The sequence below is a fragment of the Anopheles merus genome, unplaced genomic scaffold (assembly GCF_017562075.2).
Source record: "Anopheles merus strain MAF unplaced genomic scaffold, AmerM5.1 LNR4000238, whole genome shotgun sequence".
NCBI lineage: Eukaryota > Metazoa > Arthropoda > Insecta > Diptera > Culicidae > Anopheles > Anopheles merus.
In genome coordinates this window covers 45,625-59,211 of record NW_024427818.1, presented here as the reverse complement: position 1 = coordinate 59,211, position 13,587 = coordinate 45,625, and the positions used below count along the sequence as shown (strand labels likewise).

The 13,587-nt window shown below is 43.0% G+C and overlaps 1 pseudogene; it reads right to left on the bottom strand.

Annotated features, from left to right (window-relative positions):
- Nucleotides 1-792: 792 nt before the first annotated feature.
- LOC121601948 overlaps nucleotides 793-13,587 on the bottom strand; it is a 38,376-nt pseudogene continuing 25,581 nt past the window's right edge.

Sequence of the window (13,587 nt, the reverse complement as noted above, 5' to 3'; positions counted from 1 at the left end):
AACATCCTCTAGTGAAATGTTTCTTAAATTTAATAAACTTAATTTTGCACCAAACGTTTCACTGTTGTAGCGTAACTATTATCCCAATATGAAATGAAAGGAACTGCTTTGTATCATAGAATCACATGTAAAAAGTAGGTTGTGGCCTGTGACATTCTTTTTAGTAGCATTTTGGCCCGCAGGGTCAAATGAGTTTGACTTCGCTTGTTTAAATCAATCGAGCAACTCTTTGAGAGTGAAACCTCGGTGAGTGATTAAGTGCTCAGTAGCTCACACACACAGCGAATTAACTCTCTTGTAAGTTGGCGCTGAACGACCAGTAGCTGACCCACGGTGAATTGATTCATTCGTAATTTAAGTAACTCTTTAGAGAGTTTATCCTCTCTTAAACGAATTAATTCATTTAGGAGCTGAATAAATCTATCGAGAGTTGAATCAAGAAATTAACTCATTGTGCCAATCAGTAGTTAGCATCCACAACTAAATAATTCTAAAAAAGAAGATAAATAAGCTGCTAGGTGATTTAGTTATTTGCAGTTACTAACAACTCGCTCACAGTGAATTATATCACTGTTGAGTTGAAGAACTCTTTCGCGAACACTCAGAGCGATCACCAATAACTAAAAAACTAAAATAACTCTTATGAGAGTTGAACCTTGCTGAGTTGAAACTCACTCTACAGTAGTTTGTCATGATTCTCAACTCTTAAACTCTTAAAGAGTGAGTTAAAGATTTAACTCGTCCTCCTGACTCAAGTTCTTTTTGTTTAAAGGCTTTGGTATTCTACTGGCTTCAATTGCATATTAAAAGTCATGTAATCGGAATTTAATGATCGCACGCAATAACTCACTTGTAAGCAATCCCTTCCGGATCGATCTCGGTGACCAGATAGCGCGTCTCGCACTCGCCCTCATCCAGCCCGATCGTTGCGGCGTCAGCTCGATGCCGATCGTGTCGTCTCCCTGCTGCTTCACCAGCTTGATCTGCCGGAACCGACGCCGGATCGTACCGCAATCGAAGCCACCATTGGTAGCCGCAACGCCGGAAACGATCGACGACGAGGAGGATGACAGCCGTCTCCGGCTACCGAACACGTACGATTGGTCCTTCGAGCGGATCGCATCCACATACGCATCACCTCCATTAAAGGACGCTCCCGACAGCTGCTGTTGCTGCGCTGGTGATGATGGTGAGACAAGCTAACGCTACTGCTCAGCGACGTATTGCTTGCATCATCGATCTTATCCTCTGCGTGCCGGCCATCACTATCATACCCTGACTCGTTACTGCTCAAACAGCTGCTCAGCCGCTGATAGTTCAGCACAAAGCTGTGCTCCGTGTCGGTGAGCGTTTTGATGGAATTGTTGCGTGACATGATGCCAACGTCACTGTTTGCACCGATCGATTTGCTATCGGTCGCGGAGGGCAGAAACACATCGCTACCACTCTCGCCAGAGATGTTGAGCTGCGAATCGGTGATGGAACACTGTCGAGATCCGAGCGAAGACTAACGATTGAACCACGGTTCCCGGTACGGAGCAGGTTCTCCTTGATACGGCTGTAGTTGATTACCGAGCCACCGTTCTCTTCCGGCAGTACCGAAAGCTTGGAGCGCAGGAACGCGTACGGGAAGTGATTCTTTTTGGAAAGCGAACCTTCCGGTGGGGTTGTCTGCTGACCGACACGTGCAATGTCGTCACAGCTGGAAGATTTGGTTGCTGTCGAGCTGGATGGGGAAGCGGAGGACGTCTCGGAGTTGGATCCACCATTACCAGCCGCTCCGTTTGTCTGTTCGCCACGCAACCCCGTGAGATGGAGCTGTGAGGAAGAGGACGAACTTCCGACGGATGATTTCGTGTGTCCATTTGCTAGATTGACACCGTCGGTAGGATCATCACACTTCACGTAGGAAGACGTATTGAGCTGACTCGTCGAACTACTCCGGTACAGCATCTGTTGGTGTTCCATTTTGCTCAGGTCGGCCTGCGTTTGGGCCAGCGACATGTGATGCAGCAGTTGATGTGGTTGTTGGGAGTGTTGGGCCTGCTGTTGAGTTTGTTGCTGCTGCAAGAATTGTTGCTTCTGATATTGGTTCGACTTGTGGTTAAGCATACCGGTCGAACCCATGCGGTAGAAGAAATTTCGGAACGTACCGGACGATCGTTCCGAGTTGAGCTTGACCAGCGGGTCGTGCCCATTCGAAGCTGGACCACCGTTCGCGGAACGATGACTTTGGTATGCTTTTAGCGGGACGGTGGATTTTCCCTTCCGGCCACTCTCCTGATCGGCGCCACAGATCGTACTGATGCACGGTTCCGACGAGGAGGCGATCGATGTGGCGGTCGCACTGATCGGCGACATGGAGAAGGTGGAGCTGGTGGCCGGCGGTGGCACTACCGGTGGGGCTACGGTGACAAGCGCAACGCTACCGGGGACGGCCAGCTTGTGGGCGTCGCTGCCACGACGAAGTAGATCGAACTTTTTGCCCATCTTGCGGCCCCATGTGAACACTGGGGAGCGGGAAAAAGTGAAAACAGAAAAGAGATTTGTTACATTTCTTTATGGTATTTATATTTGGTAAAACGTTTTTTTTTACCAAGAAGTAAAGAAGTAAAGAAGTAAAGAAGTAAAGAAGTAAAGAAGTAAAGAAGTAAAGAAGTAAAGAAGTAAAGAAGTAAAGAAGTAAAGAAGTAAGGAAGTAAGGAAGTAAGGAAGTAAGGAAGTAAGGAAGTAAGGAAGTAAAGAAGTAAAGAAGTAAAGAAGTAAAGAAGTAAAGAAGTAAAGAGTAAAGAAGTAAAGAAGTAAAGAAGTAAAGAAGTAAAGAAATAAAGAAGTAAAGAAGTAAAGAAGTAAAGAAGTAAAGAAGTAAAGAAGTAAAGAAGTAAAGAAGTAAAGAAGTAAAGAATTTTAAAAAGGATAAAAAGGACTACAGAACGAAATAACTAAAATAGTAAAGAAATAAAGAACTAAAAAAGATTTAAAGAACCATACGCACTGAATAAATAAAGAGCTAAAGACTGCAGTAACTCAAGAATTACAACATCAGAAATGATGAACTTTTGCGCTTATGATATAAATAATGAAAAGCTCACTTTCTCACTAACATTTGACAATAATTTTAATCAGACAAGTGAATCATTTTCTTTTCAAAACTGTAAAGCAATCCCAAAAAAGATAGTAATAAACATGAAATGGTCCACACAACAGTATAATAAAAAGGGCGTATTGAACAGGAATTGTAAGCAAAAAAACAATGGTGGCATTTTTGCATTCACGTATGCACATTCCAGCATCAAAACACATGGCAGCAAAGCAAACGATCCCAGTTTTGTTTCGCAGCCGCCGCTGGATTCCCTTCCGGGATGAGATAAAAGCTCTATTGTGTCGATAAAAAAAACCCTCTCTCCCACCCGCGCGGCATCACATTGTGTGCTTTATGCTCACGAGCCATTCCAGCCGTCCTGCCGTGGGGCAATCATTGTCGATTTGTGATTTAAAGCTCTGCCCAGGGTTTCGATGCAGCTCTACAAAACGGCTCACCAGTGGTGTAAGAAGAATGGGGAAAAAACGGTGGAACAGTGAAAAATCCGGATTCTCCCCCAGGGCGGGCATAGGGTGATATTGTTTGTGCGCGCGACTGCACAAAGACGTCCGCGCGAACGGCAAACTGCAGCAAACGGCTTGTGCTGCATCATCGGTCTCGGCACGCGGACCTTGAACCAGCCCGCAACGGCAATGATGCATTTAATGATCGGGAAGATTATTGGCGCATGCAGATGGATGCTGGGTGTTTGTGTGTTGTTGTAACTCTATATTCCCGGGGCGCCATTTGGCAGACTAGGTGCCGGGGAAGGCTCTTTTTGCTGTCGATACATTGGAGTGAGGCCGACGCAGCTAAACGGTGGACGTCGAAATGGGTGACTGCATTCGCGCAGGAACGACGACGACGACGACGACGACTGGTGGCGTGCGGCCCGACTGCATTGTAAGGTGTCGAGTTCCTAATGCGCCCAGACATGCGGAAAAATGTTTCGCTTTATTTTATTTCGCCGGGTTTTGGAACGGGGCGACCTGAAGACGATCGTATTTCGTGCCCTTTTCCCTGCCTTACGGTGGTGTGGCACGGGGAGTCACAGAATGGGAAGTAAATTGAGAACTCATGCAACAATGAAAACATACTGGCAGCATATGGGCAAGGGAGGTTGCAATCCTGCAGCGGGTAAGGGTTGATTATGGTTCCAATAAAGGAGCTGTGAGCAATTGCAAACTGTTACTGTTCTTTGGCAGAAAGGGGGGAGCACTGGCAAAAACCGGGTACCGGAGCCGCAGAGTAACGTGAGATCAATATGGCTGGCACACAGGATGGCTTTCAAGGACAATGATTTTTTTTTCTTCCTTTGCTGTAATCTTTTTTTAATGAGCAAACGATGAAGAGTTGAGATGAGATGAACGATTTGAAACAGGTGAGTTTTTGGAGCAATATTCAAAACCTTTTGTCTGAACTGTACAAACTTCAGTAGCGAATACATCAAACTCCCATAAAAACAATTGAGTTCCAGTTCGATGGGTTTGATGGATTAGTTTCGAATATCTTATGAGTATCAATTAGCTCAGAATCGGTAGAAGTCTACATAGCACCTAAGCAGCTTGTTACAATTAACACTTAAAATCTCTTCCGTTAATATTGCTACTTCAAATAACTAATCTAACTGGTGCACAAAACCACGAGACGGCGTCTATCTTTGACACTTTCACACACAAGAGCCACCTTGTACCGATGTCATGCATTAAAAAGCTATAAAGCTCCGCTAAGTTCGGTACACGTTCTTAACAAGCCTTAAAGTTCCATCGTCAACCTTACACATAGTACTAATAAGCCGCAAAGTTCCAAAGAGTACCGTGTGCTTGTTAAATTGCTTTATGGCTCGACAAAGCACCGTTTCATCTCTTAATCACCCACAAAGTATGACATCGGAACGATTTCTCGTTAAACTTCCCCAAATCAGCTATGGAGTTCGGGCTGGCTATTTGGGTAATATACACATGCAGCAATGCTTGACACATTGATATGGAAAGGAAACTAACAAAATTAACTAACCAAGGGCTCAAGAACAGAACTAACGAACACAATAATTAATGGCCTCAATAACTTTAAACGTAAAGAACTAGATAACGAAAAGATATAAAACAAACTTGACAAAATAAGTAAAAAACTAAAGCCATGTATTAAGTAATCAAATGATGTACTAATCAACATCACAACACAGCGATTGCTGAACTGACGGCGTAGAAAAGAAGATAAAATGAAACAATTATCTAGAAGTTTATAACACGAATGCTCTAAATAACTGCAGAACGAAGGAATTGATGAACTAAAGGATGAAAGACCTAAAAAAACTGATGAAGTAAAAAATTGGAAATTGGAAGAACTAAGGATTTTCTGAACTGACGGACTAAAGATTTTAAGAATTAAAAGCTATGACAAGAAGTTAAAAGATATGTATTACGAATTAAAGAACCAATGATCTAATAATCCATACAACAAATGCTTATAAATAACAGCAGAACGAAAGAACTAAATAAGAAAAGAGCTGAAAAACTGAAGAATTGAAGAAGAGGAAATCGAAAGAACTAAGTATATACAGAACTAAATAATTAAACAAACACGATACAGCTAAACAAATGAATTCACGAGCTAAAGAATGGAAAAGTGGAAGAACTGAATAACTAACGATTTAAGCATAAAAAATCTATAAAACTCATAAACTTCTTTGAAAATACAAAACAATGGAAAACCATACAATTCCCCATTCAAAAATGATGAACAACTTGTTGAATTTAAAACCTCCCCCAGTTCAATGCCTGCTTTTGGTAGAGCTAGTGCGAATAACTTACATGGACGATCAGCTCCTTTCAATACAAGTTTCGTCGCTCGTGACCCATCTCGCTTGCCGCTTAAAGGATCATGACAATTCCCATTCGCAATTAGATCATTGCCCAGCCATAAATGTAGCTCAAGGTATAACTGTTCCCCCGACCACCACACAACAGCCGCGAGAGTTGGTCATGTGGACCTTACCGGTTGGTGAAATGGATCACGCTGAAGAACAACATCTCGTACTCATATGCCGTCCCTCCTATTTAGAGCTAATAGGTGCAGGCAGGCTTGATGGATAAGGAACCTGATAGCTTGATCTGCTCGATCGTGCCGCAAAACGAGAGCTCTCAGACCCCAGATACCAGATTCCTAGAAACGCATTTGACGGGCTGGTCAACCGAAAGCACCGTTAGCGGTATACCCTCCTCTCCTGCCATCTGCCTTATATGGGAGGGCTGCCGTAGGAAGCTGTAGGATGGAACTCGATGCGTTCCAATAAATCATTGCCCGGAGAAAGAGGGGGTAGAGACAACGAACGACGGGAGCATTCTATACCTTCGTTCCCGTTCAACATTGTGCGCTTAGAATGAGCCAGCCGGACGATCGTACCACGAAAAACGATCGGATGACAAATTTCTGTCCCAGCTGCGAGGATCTTTCGGGCTCCAGTAGGGAAATGTTCCCGCTGGATGCGTAACAGAGTGTGCATGGCACACACACACACTCACACCCAAGGTTAATGATCCTGTCAAAATAGTATCACGCACCCTGGGAGGAACTTGCCGTGATAAAGCGAACACGGAAAGTAAAATCTGTTAACGATCTGTTGCGGGGTGCGACATCCCGCTGGGTTCAGCTGCTGCCAGCTCCCGGCATCGCATCGCAAGGAAGGGAGGACCGGTTTTTGGCTGATTGCCAAGAATAGAATAATTATTATTTCCCTCCCGCCGCGCCAGACCAGGTGGATTGGAACGCGCGCGGTCACGAGCACACACACGGTTTCGATTTATGGCTCCCGTTGCTGGACGATGGATGTTCAACGCCGCCGGATCGGTTGCGTCCGACGTCTGTACGCCAGCACAAACCGAGTAGGATACGTTAAGTGCAATTAGGCGATTGATTTTATTCGAGATGCTGGGTTTAATTATGATTTAGGTCGCAGCGGGTGAAATGTGGACGGACCGGATCCGGACGACAACAACACCCGATGGATGGATCGATGGGCCAGTTCGGTTGCGTTCGGTTTTGTTTGCGTTGGCTTACTTGGTGAAAACGGTTGCAATGCAATCTAAATTGCACTAGCTTGGAATGAGGTAGCTATTCTATGCCAGGTTTGAATTGCTCAATGCTAAAAGACCTATTTGTTTCACCTTAATCGGGGTTTTTTTGTGGAGCATTTGATCGGTAGCACAGCACATTTAATAGCCCATAATTAGATGGTACTTGAAAGGGGGGTTTTGTGTTACAAGTATAAGACATTGTAAACTTTTGTGTGGATAGATCGATGTGCAGCATTGTGTGTCGTGTTGTTTGCTGAAGCATTACGTCGAATATATTACAGGACGTCCTCTTCAAAGTATGAGTTCTAAGCTGTACTTCTATACCTACATGAGGCTCAGTACTCTACAAAGTATATAAGAAAAGTAATACAAATTTGCAAAAAATATTAAATCTACCAACAGAGTTGTGTTGTCATTAGGTACTAACGAAAATAGATAATGCCGTGCAACACGACAAGAAACGAGTAGAGCTAAGTTGAGGAAACGGAGCTTGTTGTAACATGTCGATTCACATGTAAATCTAGAGCTATTTTTAGTACATTTAGTACACAAAAAGGATATGGAGCAACACATAAAGTGAAGTACCACATTGAGCTACACTAAAATAGAGCACGAAAAGCTGTAGATTAAGCTACATTGAGCCACAATAAAGGAATTATAAAGGGGTAGAACTACATTGAATTAAATTCAAAAAGGTACTTTAACGTTGGAGAGTTATTTTGATGTGTATTGAGCTACGAGTAGCATTGCGATACATTAAATGAGCTAAATTGGAGCTGTTTTGAGTAAAAATGAGTTACCTGACGTGGGCAGTGTTGATTTACATTTAAAAAGCAACATTGAGCATGTAAAACACCTAGAGCAATATTGAACGAGCTATGTTGAGAGTATGAAGCTGTTTGATCTTCATCGAACTAAACTAAAGGAGCTATAAGGAACGTGTGGAGCTATATTCGTAGCTGTGCTGGTTGAAATGAATATTTCAAGCGTGAGGAACTGCTTCGAGGTAAACTGTGATACATTAGAGCAGCGGTCGGCAAAGTCCGGCCCGCGGGTCAAATGCGGCCCACAGCAACATTAAATCTGGCCCGCGAAAGGATTTGTCTGATTTTTAAAGATTATATTCTATAGGAAGAAACTATTCGTATAAAAAGTTACTGAACAACATATAGTACGAAATTTCATTCCGTCGTACTTGTCCACCCTCGATTAACAAAATATGGATTGATGGACTAATCATTATTGCGGTTTTCAGAAGTTCTGATAATTTTGGAACACTTTTGGGATTTTTTCTTACGGGAATTGAACTTTATGGTTCGAGAAGTGTACTCTACGGTACACTTTTTGGACAGGTTCATTCAAAATACAATAAAGTCTCGATTCAATGATTTTTTTTAATAATATCTTTACATGCATCTTTCACCGGCTAAATTTTGTGGAGAGAAGTATATAGTGACAATGTAAAAATGATAGAATTTTGTAAGTCATAAAATTATAACCAGATACTATTTATCTGCCGAATCGATGTCTACAACATCTTGAAAAAATAGTAGTAAAATTACGCACGTAAACGCTTTTCAAAGCCACTGCAAGCCGCAAGCACAACTTTGTCGGAGCTTTATGATTTGAAGCTGAACCCTGTTGGAAGCAAAAACTGCCTTTTACCAAAAGTATTTTAGCGCACTAATGAAAAACAATGGCAAATCCTCTTTGATCGATATAGCTCCCCAAATCTACTCAGATGATGAATTTTGACATCGTTTGACTGCTTTTATACCATTAAGCCGTTAAATGTTGGTATATCAAGAGATGCTCCATAAATACGATCATTTTGCCTGTTCAAAGCTACCACCATAGCAATCAATTTTTTATCCAAAAAATTAATGTAGTTACCTTCATGCGCTTTAACTGAGATCTGACTACCGTACTACTATTACAATTAGTATTAATAATAGTAATTCAATAATTTTTACGTTGCTTGGATGACATCATTACATAAAAACAACAATATCACCAATCGTATTGCTTGATATCATTATTCAATTATTTGGTTTGAAATCTTGATAATGTAATAATTTGAGTGCTTATTGAATTAATAATTGCTTATTGAAGAAATAATTGAGAGCAATATTGAACTACATTAAATGAGCTATAAGAGGTTTGTGGAGCTAAATGAGACTTACATTGAAGATTGAGTGAAACTACACTGAACATGTGGAGCTACTTTGGGCTACTTGTCAGGGTGGAACTACACGAAGCGTTCAAAAATATTTAATGTAAATTAAGTCGTTTCCGATCATGTGTTTCCTAACCACAACCCTTCTAATCTAAAAAAAAAAAAAAACAAAAAAAAACTCAGGTCATTAATTGCTTAACCAGCAAGATGTTCCAACTTCCGTGGAAAAGCTTAGAGCGTGAAGAATTGAAAGCACCACTAAACGCAACTCTTATTCTACTTGGTGGGTACTAGCAAGCCTTGAAAGCTTCAATTAAATCACAACTTTATTGCAAAATCTCTTACCACTTCCCGTAACATGGTTGCCCTTTTACTTTCACGGTATGTAAAGGACGTAGAAACTCAATACCACGTACAGGCGTACAGCCCAGGCAAGAACAAAAGCATTCTCAATCGCAGCAGAAAAGGGCCATCAAAATGCATTTCCACCCATACAGAAAGGGAAGGCCAACCGGCCTTTTTGCTCGGCTTCAGTGGTGCCCCTCAGGGTGGTGAAACGATTGCAACTCACCATCAACGCTTTTTTTTTCTAGCTCACCGAATCAACGTACAGCGGATGTGCGGCTACGGAAAACACAACACACCCCCGGACGGCTTCGGGAAAGTCAGCACGTTTTGCATTCTATGCGTATGAGTTCTTGTTTTTTTTGGGGGTCTACTCACTGTGTTATTACAACGCGTCACGCGTTTACGTCCGATCGAAACACCGATGGAATGTGCTGGTTGTTTGGAAAAAAGACCCATCGACCAGTCGCTCTATCGGCTGTGTGCCATCAAGCGAAGGCTCGCGTTATACTTTTGGTGTCCACCGTACCGAATCGAATTGTACATCATCAGCGTCCCCTTCCCGCTTCATCATCATCTCTTTGGAGCAAAAAACAACTCCAAATGGCAGCCGTGGCTCCCGCCTCGCAAAATGTGTCTGTGAGCAGAGGTTAAAAACCGGAAACTGCTGACAAAACGAGCCACCGTCACCGCCAGCATTTCGGAGAGTGATCGACAGAGAGCCAGAGAGGTAACGCGTTTTTGTAGAACGGTAGACCTGGTTAGAAACAACGGTCGAACCGGATCTAACCTTTTCCGGTCCGGCGTCCGATGTCTGCGCCCGAAATGCACCGGTTTGGCAGTTGGGGAATTCGTGTGGGAGGGACATTTGGCCGCCAACGAATGCACATTTTGGGTGAGACGAGTACCAGAGTATTGTTATTGTTCTGCCCTTTTGTGTAACATTCAATCGAACTCAGGTTTGGTTTTAGTTTTCTACCTCTCCCCTCCTAAAAAAAAACGGGGTGGAGTGAAAATTCGGTCCGGTTCATTAGCTTTCACTAACAAAACATCGTTCGGGGACGAGCGTCCAACCTTTGCCCAGCTCAGCAGCCACGCTAGGGATCACTTTGGAGAGGGGTCTACTACAACTGTACAGAATTATGCTTATCGTAGGTTGGATTGTAGCAGACATTCCCTAAGAGGGTTTTTTTCTGCCCACCGTACCGGCTAAAGCGCAAAGGTCTAATGGTTCGTGAACTGATGCGATTTAACACTGGAGCTGTCGATGAGTGTTTTGTTACGCACCTTTCCTGTCGACTTCTGCACTGACTGCGTAGTGATTGTGTGTGGGCCTGAACCATGTTTCGAAGTGCTTTAAATGCTACCGTCCACTAGATGGCGTCCACCCCAAAACGAGTGAGCACTGTTAGGACAACCCCCATCAGCAACAGCAACACATCATAAACACGGCGTGCTGCTCAAGGTCTCGCCCGTTCGCCCACTCGACAGCAGGCAACGGGAGTAGTTTAATTGATAATTAGGAAGCGAATTGTTTCGGCTACATACAAATGGCCATTATTGTCGATCGACCAGCACCACTGGAGAGGGAAGACCCGGCGCCAAACCATCACCGATCTGTTGCAATTAGACGGGGAATTGTGTGCTCCGCGAGCATGCCTTTCCGCCGCTTGTGCTCCAAGCATCTTTGCATCGCTGTGCGTGTGTGTGCGCTTCCCGCGGGTGCGTTAAACGCTAGATTGGTTGCCAGTCGAGCCGGATGCTTTCTTTTGATGCGGCTAATTGATGTGTTTTCCGGAATGTTTGATGCTCAAGTGTAGCCGTCGCCGCCAGTAGTGCCAGTGTGCTGGCTTCCGTCCTTTTGCAACGTGTGCTACTGAATGTGTCTGTACACGAGCGCGCGCGCGCGCGCGAAGATTAGAGAGGGATTGGGAGACGGAAAAGGACAGGGTAGGCAGATCCCGAGGGAATGGACAGAGGTGCACGTAAGTGCACGTTTGAAAGCGATGCTGCTGGGGCGAAATAATAATTTCCAACCTGGTGTGGGCACGAGCCCACTGGCACGGAGGGAGCAAAGCACACCGAAAGGAGGCAACACCGAGTGGGCCATTAATTGCACTGCGCTGCATGGTATGCATCTTCTCCAATGCATTCCACCGTTTTGTGGGGCCAGGCTGCATGGGGTACATGATGGTGCGCTTTTGTTTCTTGCTCTTGCTACCAAAGAAAAATGTGCGGTGCACATTCTGCAGAAAGCGCGTGTGTTGTTTTGATGGCTGCAGGGGCTGGGGGGACGAAAGGACGGCATCATTGGAGAGCCCTGGATGCTACGAATAATGTTGCAAATGTTTGGGGCCCTCTAATGTAATTAGCACTTCGTGTGGCGGTCCGATGGTGTATCAGTAATTTTGCCTTTGGGTGGAATGTTGATGCTACACGTGTGAGGTAGCTTCGGGGGTATTAATGTTTACGTTTTGTTCGTTCACACAGCACCAATAGAGGCGGTGTGCGGTTCACGTGTGTACTGAGGAACTGTTTCGGCGAATAAATGTTGTGTTATTGCATTAGCATGATCAGCTCTCGGTAATCACAAATAGGGTATATCAGCTAATGTTTTAGGTTTGAGGAATAGCGCATCACGCGTTAAGGTTCAGATCAAACATACATTGTCCAGCTTTAGGAATTACATCAAATCAACATCATAGTGTACACACTAAATTCATAGAATAACCAAAACACCGAACAAACTAGGGGTTATCCATCAATCACGTAACCGAGCTTTATATTGAAACACCCTGGTTGCGATCAAAACACTAATCCAGCAACGAACCTTTAACTTCTGTCAAATCATGAAAGTTTTCAGGCGTTTGGCTACACAATTCCAAATGAGATTCGTAAAAGTTTTGTAAAATATATGCCAACATGTGACAGTGAATGTTAGCATTGGTTTAATTCCTTACCCTATCTTCAGAAAGGTTTGAATTACATACGTGACTGTATACGTTGCAGAACTTTGTGAGGCCTTTGTTTTTTGATAAGAACAAAGTAAATTAAGGAATCCTTTTCAATATGAAAGCACAGCCTTTTTTATATTTTATTTCTTCAACTGAAACAACAACAACAACTACTACTAGTACTACTACTACTACTACAGTTTTCCCCCGAATTAAGCGAATAATGCGTTCCGGAGACATTCGCGTAACTAAGATTTTCGCGTATTTCGAATATTAATCTTTTTAGTTAAAGTATAGGTGATAAATATAATTTTTAGAACAAATTTGGAACCTTTGTGCGCTTAATATTTATTTGATAGATTTCATGGGAAAAAAATTGTTGTTTTCATCTTTCCAGCGATATTAAACTTTAAGCACAAATCAAAATAATTTTTAAGAATTTAATCTATTAATTGTTGGAGAAAATTGTACCGATTCAACATATAAACTGTCAAAATAAAAATTCGCGTAGCTCGGGGAAAACCAGTACTATTAATTGCTACTACTACTATTTAGTACTACAGTAACTAACTATTATATTCTTCTTTCTTCTTGTTCTTGTCTACTCTTTTTTCTTCGTTTTCGTCTTCATCTTCACATGATTCTTCATATTTAGTGTAACAATTGGAGTGGGGTATTATTCGCTGAAAGATTCGAGCCAGTTCACATTTGAACCCATCATGTCGTTAGGTCATATGACTTGGCTACTGTACTACGCATCAAGATCCCAGGTTGCAGCATGGTTTCAACAGGGAAAACTGTCACTTGTACTGTCTGATATCAAATATAAGTGCCAATTATCTGATACAAACGGAACAGTGTCAAACAAACCCGCTGTATACGAATGGAAACAAAATCGGTATTATACAAGCATGTTAGAGGCGCGTTTCGTAGACTCGAGACATTGCTGCCAAA